The 19,321-nt window shown below is 41.1% G+C and overlaps 1 long non-coding RNA gene across 10 annotated transcripts in view; it reads right to left on the bottom strand.

Moving 5' to 3' along the window:
- The window catches only part of LOC307215942, a 576,636-nt gene that overhangs the window by 60,671 nt on the left and 496,644 nt on the right, over positions 1-19,321 (bottom strand). For all 10 annotated transcript variants that reach the window (XR_013838751.1, XR_013838752.1, XR_013838753.1 and 7 more), the window contains one exon: positions 10,758-10,858. This is a non-coding gene — a long non-coding RNA (uncharacterized lncRNA). The remainder of the gene's footprint in view (positions 1-10,757; positions 10,859-19,321) is intronic.

Genomic DNA, 19,321 nt, shown 5'->3' with positions numbered 1-19,321 from the left:
TAATGCTACATTTGCAAAATGCTGGAGCGCAGGGAAGGGCTGTGCGTGGGAGTCTGTCGTATGGATGACCTCAGGGTTCGCATAGCCATTATGTACATTCTTTAGGCAAAGGATAATTATCTTACTTAAAATACATTCTAATTCAATATAATTATCCTTTCAACAAAGAATGTTCATAATACCTATGAGAAAATTAAAATCACTACATGAAGGCATACATGCATATACCAGATGCTATTATCAAAAAATAAAGTGGAATGCAGGTCAAGAATATGTCAAAGTTCTGAAGTAGGGAGACTATAAGAAACCAAGAAAAGCTCAGCTGAACTAGAGGCCAAAGGCCCATCTAGTCCAGCACCCTATTCTCTCAGTGGCCAACCAGATGCTTACAGAAAGCCTAACAAGAAAAAATACATGCACAACAGACCTCTCCACACTTGCAGTCTCCAGCAACTGGTTTTCAGGGGCATACTGCCTCTAGTATAGGAATCACTGCACAACCATTGTAGTTAGTAGCCAATGATAGCCTTATCCATAAATTTCTCCCTTTTTAAAGCCATCCAAGTTGTTGGCCATTGATAGTGAACCAAGTACACTAGCAGAGTAGCAGGTTGGCTCTGCCAGGACATTTGCACCACGCTGACCTCCCTGTTGCCTTGCCCCTTTCCCCTCCTCCCCTCCAGTAAGCAGCAGCTCAGCTGTTGTTAAGCCAGGTTAGTACTGCCACCCCACCCCACCGTCCACTACTGAAGTCCCTGATGTTGAGTTCCAGTAGGCACAGTAAACTAACTTTAATCTGGGACACAGTTCAGAAGGGCAAAACCTGAGCCTCATCCCAGGTTCTGGAATTACGCAGGACAGGCTTTACTTCTATGGTGTCCTTGAGTTATGTAAGAAACGGAATAGTGATTTATCTTCTTATAGAAGTAAATGAGTGCTCTTTATTCATAAGAACAATGCTGTAGAGGTAACACCCACCTACCACCCAGCCCTAACATTACAAGCACATAAGTGAATAGTACTTATATGGAGTTGGATCCAGAGTTCCCATGGGCACAATGTTTTTAGTAGGAGGTGATTTTTACCAATTCCCCTTTCTCCCCAGTAGTAGGAGCAGCTCTCTTGGTGGGGCAGAGCTGCTACACTAGCTTCCTAACAGGTGGGTTGCTGTTGCTTTGCACGAGGGTTGGGAAAGGGGGACAGGCATTAGACATGGTGCAAACACACAGGCAAGACTTCCAGAACAATGCCGGAGGTGGTGCTGAGGCTGCAGGGGTAAGGAAAGTGGCAAAATGGCTTCCTCTATCCTTCCTGTAAGAGTCAACATCTTTGTCCCTTCCATGACCTGGATCCAACCCTCAGCTTCCTGCATTGGCACCAGCTCTGTCAATGTATTAAGCTGCTGATTGACAGAATGGAGACGATGAAACATGATGTTTTCGTTATGCAGCTTCTTTGCTGGGCGAGATTTACAGGAGGCTGTAAAAGTAATATATTGGCAATCAAAACCCAAAGAAAAGATGTCTTGACGGCCATATTTCTCCTTTTTTGCATCCCCTGGGATCCTCGCACTCACATACATGTATGTCTACCAGTCTACCTCAAAATGACATAGATATATGTAGCTAGCAATTAAATTTTAGAATTCTAACAAAAGAAATAACACTGGATCATAAAAATCAAGTTTCCAATCCTCCCCCCTTAATAAATATTTCCCTACTCAATGAATACAATCCAGTTTCAAATTTCATCAAACTCAACAGGAATGTTTAGCATGTCCTTAACCCTTTCCTGCTGAAATGAACAAGACCTTTAAAGTGCTCAATCGTGACTGCATATCTCCCAGTGTTTTCCATTCACAATCTTTCCTTCCCATGGGAACTTTATTCTATTAATAGACAGGGAGAGGCCGTGGTTATCAATGACTTTCCAGGGACCGAAAGATACATCAGAACTTTCATCCCTCCACTACTCCAACATTCACTCCTTACGCTATCGACTTTGGAGATTTGACATTGGTAGGGCCAAAAGAGTGCTGTGTTAGGGAGCAAGGTGGGCAAGGATCCAGTGTCTTCCAGTTCCTCACTTTCCCTTTTTCCCAGTCTGTGAACTAAAATAAGGATCAGGGGGAGGGACTACCTTTGAATTCCTAACCTTCCATTTCTTAGGATTGAACAATAAGGGATACCTCACTTTACGTTTAAAAAAAAAATGCCTATAGCTGGTCACCTAAATTACTGTGTCAGAATTCTTCAAATCATCTCTGCCTTGAAGAATTATGTGTACAGTATACTCCCTGGGCGAAATGCACTTTTAAGCTCTTGGACTTGCTTCCTGTGCAGGGCCTGCTTGGTGCGCTGGCTCTGGGACTAGTAGGGATGCTCTCCCTCTCCCTGACTGCTAAAAGGCCGGCTAGCTAGTCATGGGGTGGCTCCAAGGATAACACAATTTTGTCTATATGAATTTTCACACATATGCATTACCCTTGGAACTAAACCCCTGCATAAGATTCAGGCAAATTCTATCTAAAAATGACACAAAACTGAAAGATTTGCAAATTCTTTAGAGAATAGGTGTGAGATACTGAAAAAATATGTACAACCTTTAAGGTGGATATATACAATGTCACTGGGCTAATGTCTTCATATTTTATTATTATTATTATTATTTATTAAATTTGAATAGTGCCCTTCATACGTAGGACTAAGGGAGGTTCAGAGCATAAAAATACAAAATAAAAACACTAAATACATAATAAAACAAGAGCAAAAAATCCACAAACCAATAACCCCACATCCCGTTTTCTAGGATTCTATTGCCTAATATTCATCATTCTTAAAATCCAAAAATCTTTTTCATGCTTTATATGCCTACATAGGACTCTAACAGAAACCAACTGTAAAGGTATTAGGGGTTGCTTGTGCGTAAGCGCCAAAACCGCTCCAAGCTGTGTAGTTGGCTAAAACTTTCCCTGACCGGACAGCCCTTACTTCGTGGCTGCCTTAATCACTGGCAGAATCCGTCAGTGGGCGTTTCCTGAACTTCTTCCAACATAAGAGCTCCTTGACAGAAAGTCTCCACCTAGATTCCCTGCGCGACAGCTTTCTGCGCAGAGTGGGCGTCCCCAGGGGAGGTCCTGAGCTCTCTCCACTGGTCTCGCTGGAAGCGTCCCTGCGCCTTCCCTCCGACTCCTCCTCCTTCCCTTCTTCCTCAGCGGAAGATCTCCCTCTTTCCCTGCTGGTTCCCTCCCCAGCGTCCGAGAGCCTCTCCACCACCCTGCGCTCCGATGGCAGTTCCCTGACACCAACTTTACTAGCACAATATATTTTGAAAAGCAAACTGACAGGTTCTCACTTTCTCCCTGAACTATTTCCCATATATTACTTGTAAATAGCACGAAGAAATGTATATGCAATTAAAGATTTTTCACTCAAACAGCTCAGTGCTGAAAAGGCAATCCTTCAATTTACAAAAGCAGCTTGCCACTTCTGCAGTGAACAAAGAGACCACCTGGCATGTATTTCTGTTTCTCCTTGTGCTTCGTTCGACTGTCAGTATTTCCTCCACGCTCAATGACAGCCAGTGACCCCTCCATAATAATAATAAAAAAAATCCATTGAATTTATTTAAAATCTCTATTAATGCTACTTAGTACTATTTGTTCCAGAAAACAAATATTCAACTATTCAGTTACTGGACCATATGCCTGTTAGTGGGTACAATAGTTGGGGTCCGCCCCCTAATCCTACTATATTTTAAAAATGGCTCAATCCCATCTGTCAATTTGTCCTTAACTGTCAAGATAGTGACTGGTATTCAACGTCCATCACTGTAGCCAAGACAAAAAACTCACAAAACATTACATGCTGTGCCTGCAGGCAGTCACATACTGAAGTCTATATATTTTGCTGTGATAAAATGTAGGAAAGTAGTAAAGTCCTAACAATCTGATGGGGGAATTAATTACACACATGGACTCATGTATAGCAACCGTGCTGTCAGTCTCCATTATCTAACAGTATTTATAAAACTAGTTACACACCAACAGTGTTTGATAATGTTTGACCAAAGTGTAAATATACAATGAATCATTCCAGTATTTATTATTTATGTCTTTGTTTTATGAGGGCTGTAACTGCAACTTAAAAATAATTTAAAACCAAAGAGTAAAATGATGTTAGAAATGAGTCAAAGGGTGGTTGCTTTGAAAGAGTTAGAAACTGCTTGCCTATTCATTGCCCTCAGTCTGAATTAGGGCTGCCATACATCCAAATTCTCCCAGACATTAGCGGGATCTCAAAGGTGGAACTGACGTCAGGGGGGGGGGGTGGTCTAAAAGGAAGTCCTTTGCTCTGGATCGAAAAATTGCATTATTGTAAAGCTCAGCAACTTTCAGGGTGTCCTGATTCTTACTTTTGGAAATATGGCAACCTTAGTCTGAATCAATTTTGGTTGTCTTTAAAGACAGTCAGAAAGTGATTCTACACATGTTTAACCAAAAATAAGGCCCTTTAATCGTACATCGAAATGAGTGTTTAGAGTAGGGTTTCCCAAATGTGGGACTCAAGCTGGGCTTTTTTTTACTACAGTTCCGATCATCCCTGTCCACTGGGACCTGCTAGCTTGGTATGGTGGGAGTTGCAGTCCAAAAACAGATGGTTTAGAGGAGTGGTGCTTTTCCAAGCACAATCCAAAGTGAAGATGCAGCTTGGGACCCAGTTTCTGAAGGAATGCATCTACCTATGTGCAGAGGTCAACTTTGGAGGCTCTCCTCCAGGTGACCCTGCCAAATGGGCCTTCTATGGTTCATGGTGCCCATGAGTGAAATTTGCTTCCCAGGAAAGTTTGCCTGAGAACAACATTGCTCTCTGTTCAGCATCAGGCTAAATATTTGCTGTTCTGTGTAAGGAAGATTATATTTCTTTTTCCTTTTAAAAATGTAAATAATATATGCTTTTATTTTCTGTGTTTCTATTATTATTACAGTATATTTGCGTTTTAAAACTTGTATTTAAATATTTTATACATACACAGAATGAGCAGATAAATAACTGGCAATATTACTGAGAAAGAATCAGTTTGAATACAGAATAATGTGTCTATTCAATTTTATGCTAAGCTGAAAAGAAAATATTTTCAATCATCAGTTCCCATGGCACTGGATACCTCAAAGGTTGAAGCACATTTATATGTTAAAACATGATAGACAGAGTGATGTTTAAGCCTCCTAACAATGGCACAAGGGAGCTGTCGAAGTTTTCCTCAACCTGTTACCCTTCAGCTGTTTAGGACTATAGCTTTCATTAGTCCTAGGCAGCATGCCAAATGGTCAGGGGTGATGAGAGTTATAGTTTAAAACCTTTGGAGGGCACCATGTTGAAGCCTGCATATAAGTTCAATGCTCCTGAATGAAGATAGCTCAGTTAGTAGAACACGAGTCGCATAATCTCAGGGTTATGGGTTCGAGACCCACACTGGTCCAAAAATTCCTGACATTGCAGGGGCTTGGACTAGATGACCCTCATGGTCCCTTCGAACTCTACAATCCTTTGATTCTATGAAGTAAGAAAAAAGAATGCAGACTCTAATGTCTAATAAAGTTAATATGTTAATTTGATTAACATCAATCAAATTAATATATTATGTAATAATGTGAATCAAAGTACTGAACCAAGTTTTGTTCCTGAAGATGTACTGGTAAATGCATCTGTATAGGATCTGGATTCAAGGTGGGGATAACAGGACCGAAACAACTTTATAAAACAAGCCTTAACTTCTGCCGCCATCTAGCATTTTTCAAGGCCTCTTACAAAATAACCCAAATAATTGTGGTGACCAAAACTATTTAAAAAGAACTACCCTACTAGTTTCCACAGCATTTGCCAATGGATGACATAGGAGGGTGCCTCAAGTGAACTCTGGTCATAGATTATCATAATCATCATCAAAGGAAAACCAAAGGTATTTAAGGGAATTAGAATGCCCATGACATACAAAAAAATCCACAGTGACTTTCTGTACAAGACAAAATTCCCCCCCATAGTCACACACTCATCGACTAATGAGTAGCTATAGTAAAGGGCAGCTCGGGGGGGGGGGGAGTCAGTTAATTCATACCAAAGAACGCCAGCACATCCACAGGCCAATGTACTATTTACTATGAGATTTGAAGTTCCAAAGATGGAACAGGTCGGGTTTGTTGAGAAAACTTTAAAAAATGAAATACATTTCCTTCAAACAATGACCCTTATGCACTGTTGATTAGTATTACTGAGGGATTTGTCATCTCTTTCTCTCTCTGCATTGGCGTTAAGATTTATATGATAAAAAGGTAAAATTTTAAGATAATCTGCTTTGACAGTAGAGAACAAAAGGCTGACCCTTTGAATCAAAACAGAATCAGTATTTGCCCATGAACTCCTGTTCCGGCCCTCCAAAGAGTGATTCCTGGATGCCTCAGACAACAAATAGGTGCATTGCAAATAATAATAATAATAATAATAATAATAATAATAATAATATGCTCTCTGGATGACGCATGCAAGACAGCCAAGTCAATTTGTATTACATTAAACACCAGGTTGTTCAGACATTACAGTATATTCTAATTCTCAAAGTGTCTTCCCCACTTCCTGGTGCTGCTCAACAATGTTTCAAACTAACCATAGAAGACACAAGCTCATAAAAGTGTGATTAAGCCTTCCTGCCCATGTCTACTTATGATTAGCTCAAGGCAGTACCAAGTCATTAGGAACCCAGAGGTGAGAGTTCATCTCCAGATCCTAGTCAATCCTCTTTCCCCCAAAGTCCCTAGCTGTTTGCTGTTGAAAACAGCATGGTGGAGATGGACTAGATCATGGGTAGGCCCAATCACCTTCTAAATCCGGCCCGCGGATGGTCCGGGAATCATCATGCTTTTACATGAGTAGAATGTGTCCTTTTACAGTCATACCTCATGATATAGACGCTTCAGGTTACGTGTTTTCGGGTTGCGGATCACGGGAAACCCGGAAGTACCGGAATGGGTTACTTCCGGGTTTCACCGCTCAGGTATGTGCAGACGTGCTAAATCACACTTTGTGCATGTCCAGTAGCGCCAAATCGCGCCTGCGCAGACACGGTGCTTCAGGGTGCGAACGCTGTGGGTTGCAGATGTGCCTCTGTCACGGATTATGTCTGCAACCCAAGGTTCCACTGTATTTAAAATGCATCTCTGGGTTATTTGTGGGGCCTGCCTGGTGTTTTTACATGAGTAGAATTTGTGCTTTTATTTAAAATACATCTCTGGGTTATTTGTGGGGCATAGGAATTTGTTCATTCCCCCCCCCCTTCAAAATATAGTCCAGCCCCCCACAAGGTCTGAGGGACAGTGGACCCGCCCCCTGCTGAAAAAGTTTGCTGACCCCTGGACTAGATCGACCTTGGCATGATCCAACAAGGCAATTTTTGTGCTAGTCACTTAAATAAGACATAGTCCCCATGTTTGGCTACTTTTCATCCAAGTTCCGGATAGTCAAAAAGCGTATGCAAAAGCCCCCAAATGTTGGCATTTAGACTCCAGTGAGAAGTGCAGTCCCTGAGCCCCAGCTACCCAAAGGATACAAATAAAAAAGGCTCCCATGCTTTGACAGCAAAGTCAATCCCACGTTTGGCCTGCCAATACTTGGAAAGCTCCCCAACTAGTCTCAGCTAAAGCTTGAGCAGACTCACTTTATATTACTGATAGGGAACCCAGTGATGGGTCATAAGGGGGAGGACAGAAGAAGTGGTGTCATTCCAGTGGCAGCACTATGCTCACAAGAGCAAGGGCAGGGCGGGGTGAGGCAGTGTCATTGTGGGGGAGTTCTAGGTTGTTGGTGGCTCCACTTGGGGGGGGGGGCTACATGCAGGGCTGTTGTCACCACCAACCTGGAGGTCCCTAGGGTACCCTGCCTCATTTTAATGAGTGACGTGCCTCCATCACCAATTGGATGCTGCTGTCCTCCCCCCCACCCACAAATGACCTACTGCTGGAGCAACCTGTGGCCCCCCAGATGTTGTTGAATTACAACTCCCATTATTCCTGATCATCATAAGCAATAAAAGGGCATCTGGAGGGGGTCTTTCTCTCTTCCTGCTGTTGGTGCTTAACCTCTTCTACTGGTGCAAAGTACTAGTGGGATTCCTCTTTATCCATAGTGACATAATGGCAGTATACACCACCAAAGCTCCAGCAAATGAATGTGTGGCCGGCTGTGTGGGGAGCTCCTTCCACCTAAGCATCTGTCTGTCTGTCTGTCTGTCTGTCTGTCTGTCTGTCTGCCTGCCTGCCTGCCTGCCTGCCTGCCTGCCTGCCTGCCTGCCTGCCTGTCATCTGCAGTGACACTTTTTACAACTGAGGGGGGAAAAAGTGAAATCTTCATTCAACCAATATATGCTACTGAAGGACTATGCACAGATACTGAGTTCACAGTACTCCTCATCGGGCAGGCAGACTGGAAAGGACAGATGAAAGTACAAACGCTTTTAGACAAGATGACTTGGTGTCCTTAGTAGCCGAGATGCTGCTATATTCCCTATTTATTTCTCTCACACTTCCAACCCATCAGCAGCTCTCTATATACTGAACATCACCACGGTACACATCCTTGATAGAAGCATATATTTATGTTTTCTTTTATATATTTTAGAAATGGTATACAGTAACTGCATAGTAGTAAAATAAACCTAAAAGCACAGGCTGGGTGACCTGTGAGTTGAGATTCCTGCAGTGCAGGGGGTTGGAGTTTCCTTCTAATCACTATGCCCTGAAACCCCTTCACCACTTTTCAAATGTGGCTTTACTAAAATCAGCTGAATGTTTCCAAATGATTTAATGTGTTTTTATTATTTGTTTTTTATAATTTTATAATTCATGACCCAGCAAAGACCATAAATTTAAATACGAGAGCTTTGCATGCATTTAAATCTCTCTTATTGAAACCAGGGGGATCTAAAAGTGTTTAACTTTTACCAAACTAACTACCTCCTTGTTAGTGGTCATTGTACATTTTGGCAGCAATTTAATCCATCGTGCAGATACACATAATTGGTATACACATAACTGGGTCTGTTCAGCTATGGATTCTGCTTGCATTTCAGCCACTAAATACCCACACATATGATAGATTTCAGTTATTGACCTTTTGGTCCCTGGACCTTGCTGCAAAACTCGTCAAAGTCTCTGTGAATGCTAATTATGAATCCATATTTAATTATTTGTGGATGTGTAAGAATAGAATTCCCTTACTTCATGGATTTAGGCATCACCAATTAAACAAAAATGCAATTAGGACTGATTCTCATACGTAGTAGATGTAAAATGACCAATCCTGATGATGTATTTTCTTCAAGTAATAACCTCTGAGATTGGCAAAATGAAAGTGTCATTTGCAACCCCTTTGCAGAATTGTTTATCAAACAAATTACAGAGAAACTGGAATATGAAAAGGTGGTAATTAAAAGAATTCATGGAAGTGCCACAGAATGAATGAATATTCATACACCATCATGAGCTTTAACGCTTCAAGTCTGATTTTCATTTCATATTTATAATGTCAATCTGGAGTTGCAGAACTTTGTGATTACCTTTTCAGGGTTTACTGAGGTCTGGAGACAACAAACACTCCCTTCCCCCATAGGTAGATGGATGGATATAGGTACAGATTTTCACTTAGATGACATAGAAAAATACAGGGGGAAATTACCTGGCTCCATCTAGGGATGAAATTTGGTCCACTTTTCACAGGGGATTGACATGATCTGATGTACCTGAACTTGCTTGAGAAATGGAACATAACTCCCAGCTGCCTTATGTACTTTTCTGGATTTTGCCATGCATTTGTGGTGCGTAAACACACAAATATGTTTTTTTCTAAATGGCTCAATGTATTGAAAATAATTGATAAATTCTGGGTAAAAAGTGTCTACAAAAGGCATACAATGAGAGACAATGAGGACTGATTCCATTAGCCCACAACCACCTCCAGCAACTAGAAAGAGTTGGTAAAGTGCCGATTGATTACCAAAAGAGTGGAGATTATTTGTTGTTGGTGATCATCATGATTAGTAGGTTCAATCAGGCTACAGTAAATCACTTTTAAAGTGTGTAGCTGAATGTTGCACACAAGCACAGGCTGATGTCCTGTTTCTTCACTACAAGGCCATGTTTGGAGGGTGTGATTATGAGCAGAGGGGTTGATGCAGGGGAACTTTACTGATACACAGCAACCCATTTTTTCCAGATAAACAATAAAAACACACAAACTGTGCAAAGGTCCAACGTCACAAAGTTTGTTTGTTGTTTTTTGAACAAGAATACCACTGCTGTTTCAAGAATGAGTTAAGAAGAGGAGGTTAAGGGGTGATATGATAGCCATGTTCAAATATATAAAAGGATGTCACATAGAGGAGGGAGAAAGGTTGTTTTCTGATGCTCCAGAGAAGCGGACATGGAGCAATGGCTCCAAACTACAAGAAAGAAGATTCCACCTAAACATTAGGAAGAACTTCCTGACAGTAAGAGCTGTTCGACAGTGGAATTTGCTGCCAAGGAGTGTGGTGGAGTCTCCTTCTTTGGAGGTCTTTAAGCAGAGGCTTGACAACCATATGTCAGGAGTGCTCTGATGGTGTTTCCTGCTTGGCAGGGGGTTGGACTCGATGGCCCTTGTGGTCTCTTCCAACTCTATGATTCTATGAAAAGGTAAGTACAATATTGCATTAAGAGTTCTAAAACTTACTTTGTCTAAGTGCTTTCTGCTTCCTCTTTCCCCTCAGGTGGTTTCCAGTGGATTCCTGATGCATGATGATGATGATGATGTTAAATTTCACAAACACATATCTGGAATCAAAGTGGAAAGCATTTATTTTATATAGACCGTCAGCCGTACTGTTTCCATTGGTATATAGTAGTGAACGCTCAACTCTCATATGGACGAAACTCTATGCAGTTTCAAAGAGTGCAGAGAGGTTGCTAGCTGGAACATGATCATATTGTCTGTTTGGGGGCCAAATTAAAAGTGTCATTTAAAGCCCTAAACATTTGGGGTCAGGTTTCCTGAAAGATCACCTCCTCTGGAACTTATCTTACCTACATGGACCTTCAGAGGATATTCTTACAAATAATAAATTATTATTATTATTATTATTATTATTATTATTATTATTACTACTACTAAAGACATGAAATTTTCTGGGCTGGCACCCTGGTTATGGAATGCCATTCCCAAAGACGCTTCCCTGAAGTCTATGTTGCAACATTTTGGTGCTGCATTACAATCTTCACACCCACCCACACATCCATAGCATTTCAATTTTTAAAACCTTTTAGTCAGTAATCCTAAATTCACTGACCCCAACCCCAATTCATGCACCCCAATGTGCAGATTGTCATTTTAATGATTTACAGACTCTTTGGATTTTTTTTCTTCAGTGAAGGGCATTGCTGTGAACTCTGTTCTATGGACATTTCCTTCTGCTGAATTCATTTTACTTATGGTTGCAGAAGTATATTATATTAATTTTAAAAAAAAACTTTTGGTGTCCAGAGCAATGAACTATAAATATATTAAAAGTGGTACCACATGTGGTGGGGTGGGATCTCCAGCATCACTTCTCCTTACATGGGTGGGGCAGTGGCAGGTCCAGGGTTGCACAGATACACTGGTGTTCCTAACTTGTTGCCTCCCTGCCCAGGCCCTGTCCATGTAGGCAGCGGATAAGCTAATGTCAGGAGGATGGTTCTTCCTCACCATACACACCATTACTGATCAGAAATACCTTTAAAATACGTGTGAAAGTGCTTACTTTGGTTTGCACTCCTTCTTTTTTTATTAAATATTGCTCTAGCATTTAACTGTTATGAGTCTAAATTCTCCAGCATACCTAAGGGGTAAGCTGTTTGAAATTGAGCTTGAAAATCCATACCCCAACCAGGTTGGTGAGTTCATGGCCATAGAGAGCTTAAACCCATTATTCATATTCAACATCCAACATATTAGCAGCAATGGCCAAAGTTGACATCACATCAAGAGTTCATGTTGTCCGCTGTTTTTGTTTAAAACTTTTAAGAACAATGCAATATCATGGCCCTATTTGCGCATTCAAGCCACATCTGGCTTGTTTGTGGGGTAAAATATGCAGCGTATAGGTGGAGAACCTGTGAACTCCTATGATCTCTGATCATTAGCCACATTGGCTTGTGCTGATGGTAGTTGGAATCCAGTAACATCTGAAGGGCCATAGATTTCCCATGCCTGGTATAGGAGATCCCTGCATTGACGCCTTTGTGCAATTGGGAACCCTGACAACACAGGATTCCCAGTCCCACAGAGGCAACTGTGTTCAGCTGAATATGGGTGGAGCCCCCTTCAGACCTTTACACTCAGTGCATGAAGGTATTCTCTTGGAATTGGGTTTTGCAGGCAGGGTTTCTGCACACAAAGCCATAGCAATCTTCACATATTCACTTTGAATGCCTGAAGAGCACTTATGTCTGCATCAGATCCATTTTCTTAACCCAGTAGCACTCATCTCTGTTGCAACTGTTATTTAGCTCAGCTGAACCCGAACTAACTGCACAGCGAACTGGGTGAATAAACGTGTATCTCTAAATTGACTGGGTCTGCTATTAGTTGTTCATGAATTCTTCTCCTATGGGAGTTTATAGAATGTGCAGAGACCAAAAATGTCATACTTAGAAAAATCTTTGAGCACACAAGTTTAAATTTGCCTCTCATGATAATTGTTATATGGTATTGGGGAAAACTGAAATATGTTAAGGGCCCACTGAATGAATTATTAAATCCACTTGAACTTTCAAATTATTGACTATCATGAGAGAATGGATTCATATAATGGAATTGGCTGTAATGAAATTCATAATATAAGCAATTAGAATGGATAAAAAATTGATTCTTTCTTCTAACATGTATTCTCCTTTGACATGGCTTTCACTATTTTTGATATCTTCAATGGGATTACTAAATGCTCTGTTCAAGATGTGGCTGGCATCAGTGAAAAGGAAACAAAAGCAATCAATTTTCTGATAGAGACTGCAGTGCAGAAGGGGGGAAAACCCAAGCTTTTCTAGAAAAATATACATTACTTATGAGTTTCACAAGGATGGAGCCAGACTTCCTGCAGATAGAAAGGCACATGATATAGCAGAGGAATTCTTCTGGCAAAATGCTGAAGGGGGTGGTTTTCATGATTTACCCACTCCCTGCAGCTCTCTATACCTCCCATCTGTTCTGGGAGGTCAGTGGACCCTCCAAAATAGTATGAAATAGTATGAAGTATGACGTAGTATGAAGTATAAAAGGTGGTACTGGGAGCTTCAGAGAGGAGGTGATATTCCCTCCCTCCCTTTCTGTCAGTGGGGGTGCCCATGTGGAATTCTGCCCATATGATATAGACAATAGCAGGTCCAAACTCTAGATTTAATGGACTTCCGGGTTAGCGCGATCCGGTTAATGGCGGATTCCCTCCGAGCTCCGGAGGGAATCGGCTCCATTGCAGACGGGTCTCACCGCGACGGCGACGCGGGGACCCTTATAAACCGCAGGCGCGGAAGCCTGCGGACCTGGTGACTCGGCGGGCACCTAAAGCGCCCCCGACCCACGAAGAGCCTTTTTAAAGGCTGCGGAGAGGGTACGGGGAGTGGCGTGGTGCTGTGAGTAGACCGCTACTGCAGTGGAGCGAAGCCGCGAGCCATGGCCGGAGACCGCTGACTTTCTTCCCTGAAATTTGGACTTTAATTAATCCGTGAGTAGATTGGAATTTGGACTTTAAAAATTTTATCCTTGAATTCGGCACGATCGGGGGATGTGCTAAAGGGAAGTCCGCACCCCCCTGCCTACAGAAAATTTAAAGCAAAGATCGGAGAACTAAGGTGGAGAGTTCTTTCTTTGGTGTTTTGTAAAAGATAATATTTGCACGAATTTGACAGAAGAAGATTTGTGCTGGAGAGTAAGAGTGGAATTTTTAGAAGTTTTCGTCTAAACCTCCCCAGACCCGGGGGTGTCCTCTATGTGAGCCGGAGAAAAAGGAACGAGGAGTTTGACAGCTGTCAAAGGAGCTGTCAAACGGGCAGCGAAAGGTAAAAACTCTATTATTTAACTTTTTTTTTGGACTTAATTGGCTACATTTGAACTAAAGTGGTTGGAAACAAAGTAGGGAAATAACAAGGTAAAGGACTATTGGGAAAAGACTATTAAGTAACCAGAATCCCCCTAGGGGAAACATCGAATCATTACAATGGCTGCAGATGGAAAATTACAGGCAGAGTTAGAAAGAATGTTTTTTCTTGTGGGAAAACTGCAGGAGCAGACTACGGTTATGAGTAAACAACTCATAACCTTGAACTCTAAAATAAGTGACTCTGCTGAAGGCACAATGGACTTGACTGGGAAAAATTCTGCAGCTGAATTAGAAGAGATAACTTTGGAACAGGGGGAGAGTGAGCAAGGGCCAGTACAGATGGAGACTACCAACCACAAGCTTACATTGTTAGAATATAAAGAAGAAGACCCTTGGATTACAAATCTGCGAAAGATGCGAAAGAGGAGGGAGGAAGCCCCCGGAACTTTTGGAATATTTGAATTTAAAAGAAACAAGAAATATGACTGGGGCTTCCTCTTCGAGTATGGATTGGTTGACTTTCTGCAGCAGCTGGTGTCAAGTACTTTGGATGGAAGAAATTCTGATGAGACCGAGCTGGAACTTCCTCGAAACCCGAGGACCAATGAGGAGGGCTACCAACAAGATTGGCAAAGAGAGACTGACAGGGACTTAAAGGCCTCAGATGTGAGGAATCCAGGCTAAAAACTATTTTTGTGGACGTGGGGACATTTGGAAGGGACAGAAACCGGGGCTGGGGGGGGAAAGGAGAATTTTTTTTTTTAAAAAAAAAATCTTTATGACTTTTGTGTTTGATTATTATGATTTATTTTTAAGATAAAAGGGAAATTCGTGGAAGGAATTCGAGTCGACCTTAGAAAAGGTTTTAATATTTATAAGAAAATTGGATAAGTAAAATCTGGCCAAGTAAAAGTTTTTTTAAAAAATATATATATACAATAATAATATGTAAAGGATGAGAGATATGAATTTGCTGAGTTAATTTAATGGAACTAGGATGTATGAAGGGGGGGTGGGGGGAGGTCAAGAACCGGGGTTAGGAAAGTAAGGTTATGAAACTTCATACGTGTTGTCTGTGTTTATGTGTGTGTTTGTCTTGATAAAATGTGAAAATTTAATAAAAAATTTTATTAAAAAACAAAAACAAACTCTAGATTTAATGAATGAATGAATGAATGAATGAATGCCTGTCATTTCCTCTATGGAGCTTAGTGTGTTGGGCACGGAGATAACCTATTTTTTAGGCTAGTCTACAAGTAACAGGCCCACAGTTGCCCACTGAGCCTCACACTAAGCAGAGACTGAAACATGGGTCTTCCTGGTTGAAACTCCTAACACACACCAACACCACCTCACAGATGTGTTATTTACAAAAGAGCAGAGTGTATGTCTGAGCTATAGAATATATTGAAAGACCACGGTGACTTCAAACTGATTGTGTTACACATCTAATAGTAAATAAAAGCTACTTTAGCCATCAAAATGTCTTGAGCCAGCACCAGTACGGACAAATTGAACTGTATGCACAATAAATGCTACATATAAATTAAGAGTCAGCAGTGGCAAACACCAGGAGCAGGGGCTGCACACAGACTGCCATATAAGCTATGTTAGCGCACCTGCACACCCCAACCACACCACTGTCTCACCCCTCACTTTAAGTGACAGTGATGCTGCGGCTGGGAGGCTATTGCCACGGTTCCCCACCCCCCACTCCAAGCAGGTGGACTGCTCCTTGCAAATACTGTGTAATATGAAGTGCAGATACATGTTGGAGTAAGAAAGCAGAAGAGAACCTAGCCAGTTGCAACCCCCTGCTGAACAGGTTCTCCTATTTCTGGCCCATCACACCAGTCTCATCCCAGTTCCACATCCATCTGCTCCTGCCATCATTAAATCATCATTTATTTATTTGGGTGAGTAAAAGATGGGACCTTTTTGTTGTTGTTAAGGCAGTCCGTGGAGAACTGCACTGCAAAATTTGGAAGGTGCAAAATCTGAAGGATAGCTATGTTCCAATCTGCATATTAGTCTGGGAGGTACAGTTCAGATCTTTTAGCTCCAGAACATGCACAGATTGAATAGTTTAAAAACAAATTTAAAAATAACTTATCTTCGCACCTTACACAAACACCAGTGTGCAAATGACAAATAGATTTGTTATGTAAGGGTCACAAGGAATCTGAATATAGACATATCCTACTAGACAAAACACATCTAAGACTAAAACTCTCTTCAAACATTCAGTAATAATAATAATAGTAACAACAACAACAACAACAACAACAACACCCCACCCGCCCATCTGGCTGGGTTTCCCCAGCCACTCTGAGTGGCTCCCAACAGATTAAAAACAGAATAAAACATCAAACATTAAAAACTTTCCTAAACAGGGCTGCCTTCAGATGTCAGTAAACAAGTGAAAGGAACCATGAGGAAGAGTATCTACAGCCCTGTCACCATTCCAATTGCCCTCGATAAATTGAAAGGCAATCATCTGAAGCAAGGAGCGTCCTGTAACCATTGAGACTTCTTGTACATCTTAGAACTCTGGGAAAATCGATTGAAAAATAGTGGAGACTTCCTGCACATAGTCACCCTCCACAAAGAATAGTGATGGAGGCAGAGTTAAATACCTCTGCCTACCCTGCCTTATCAGTTGCTTGTCAACTATGCTGCTCCAAAGAATTAATACTGAGGTGTTAATATAAGGAAGAATTGGCCCTGCAATTTAGCCTGAAGTGAAATTGGATGGGGAACACTTGGGGATGGAAACATTCTGAAAAAACTTCAGAAACAGGAGGGGTCTGCACTCCATCCCAGACACAGTTTTAAAAGCAACATTTTTACAGCTTTAAATGGGCTTATAAAATTCATGAATGTGAAGAAAATGGGACAGAGATAAATGCTTCTTCCTCTCTTATAAGACTAGAACTTGGCGGCACTCAATGAAATTGTTTGGCAGTACACCCAAGAGAAATTTCAGTTCAAGTAGGGTCCAAATCAAAACTGGAAATTCCTCCTCGGGCCAAATGTTCAAGAAATTTTGACAATAGCCAAAAGACACCTGGAAAGGTCAAGCAATATTTCTGTGAGGAGAGAGTGAGGTCATCAGACACCCTTATTAAAGGTGTCAGGAAATAATATTTTTGTTTTTTATAATAAAATTTATAGGCAATTCTGACTTGAAAATCAAGGGAAGTGCACCTGCTTTACAGTGGTACCTCGGGTTACATATGCTTCAGGTTACATACGCTTCAGGTTACAGACTCCACTAACCCAGAATAGTACCTCGGGTTAAGAACTTTGCTTCAGGATGAGAACAGAAATCGTGCTCCGGCGGCATGGCAGCAGCAGGAGACCCCATTAGCTAAAGTGGTGCTTCGGGTTAAGAACAGTTTCAGGTTAAGAACGGACCTCCGGAACGAATTAAGTACTTAACCCGAGGTACCACTGTATTTCAAAGCAATTTTATACATCAGGCAAAAATACATTTTGGTTCACTTATGATTTCAGAAAGTGCCAATTTGATAAGATTCCCCTTTGAATGTGAACTGAATTTCTTGCCCATCTCTAGCTGAGTATGAGTAGTGGAGAGAGACCAAAACTACAAGTGTCAGTTGAGATGACACACGGAGCCAAATCTTGGGTTAGTATGGCACAGCTTGGCAGCAAAAGAGAGCAGGGAGGGGGGCTAAGTGGCTGTGAGCTCCTCTCTGGAAGGCCTCATGCTTGTGTCATCTCAGCAAGCCAAGGTTTGGCTTAGCAGGTTACCTGAATCATCTTACTGTTTCCAAATTACAAACTACTGATCATATTTACAGTGTGACTGCTGGGAGGAGCGCAGAGAGAAGAAACATCATGGTGCAGCTGTAGCAGCACATCTGAATGCCTCCATTTGCCCCAGCTGGAACAAAACATGTCTCTCCCGCATCGGTTACACCAGGGCTGTAAACCTTCCAACAGTTTATCTTCACCCCCCAAAGGCACACTCCTCCATTGTCTCCCAAGATAGAAATACCAACAACAACAATAACAGTACCTGATTGCTTTTCTAGGCTACAATCCTATACCCTTTTACATAGGAGAAGCTTAATTGAAATTAGAGGGACTTACTTCAGAGTGGACATGCACAGGATTGCATTGTAAGGCTTTAATCCTATATCCCTCTACTTGTAAGTAACCCTGGTACATTCAGTTGTGTTTCTGATATAAGACTGATCCATTATAATCTATCAACATCAGGAATAACAAATTATCTCAGATATACATGTGATTTGATTGAGCTCAAATATTCCTTTCTGCATACAGAAACAGTTATTTCCTCTGTGTTTCCTGTATTTTCTTGTAATATGTAGTTCTGCTCTATGGAAATGCCAGGCGACCATTCAGACAATCAAAGAGCCATAATGTAATGAGCCAAGAATTTTTAAGACACTAAGCCTGGAGCTACTTCATTTTATAATATATAAACAAATGTCTCAAAGTCAACTTTTCAGTTAACATGTAATCACACTTCTAAATGTGTGTCTTTATGCATATTACAGCTAATTCATGCAAACTGAAAATTAATTAGGTTTTAATAGTACATCAGCCAAACATCTTATAATTATATCTATAAAGCCATTAGATGGGCAGAAAGAACAGTTAAAAGGGCAGAACAAGCTGGCCAGATATCACTGCTGAATAGTAAGCAAACCACAATAATCAAAGCTGTAGCTTTTAGTTTTAAAAAGGACCCTTTTACAACTTGGAAGGGGATTTGATAGAGATTTACAAAATTATGAATGGTAATGAAGAAATCTGACAGATATTTTCTTCTTTTCTCATAATAGAACTTGAGATCCCCCCCCCCCGAAAGTGATTTTCAATAAATTCTACACTGACAAATAAAGAGACAATGTAGCCATGTCACCCTCTTGTCACAAGGCTCCAGCAAACAGCCTGATTATTCATCATTCTATCTTGAGTTCATGTCAGTTTTGCATGTGTTTAATCATAACTCCATTCAGTCCCATTTTTACAATGATCTGTGGGGTGTGTTTTTTTTAAGCAGATGGAAATTTGTATTTAAATATTTGAGCACAAAATACTTATATATAAACACTTATTTTATCTCAATGTACTCATTTCTAAATGTACTTTACCCTTATATTCATTTCCC

This window comes from Podarcis cretensis (assembly GCF_951804945.1).
Source record: "Podarcis cretensis genome assembly, chromosome: 5".
NCBI classification, from domain to species: Eukaryota; Metazoa; Chordata; class Lepidosauria; order Squamata; family Lacertidae; genus Podarcis; species Podarcis cretensis.
This window is presented reverse-complemented; position numbering and strand designations above follow the sequence as displayed.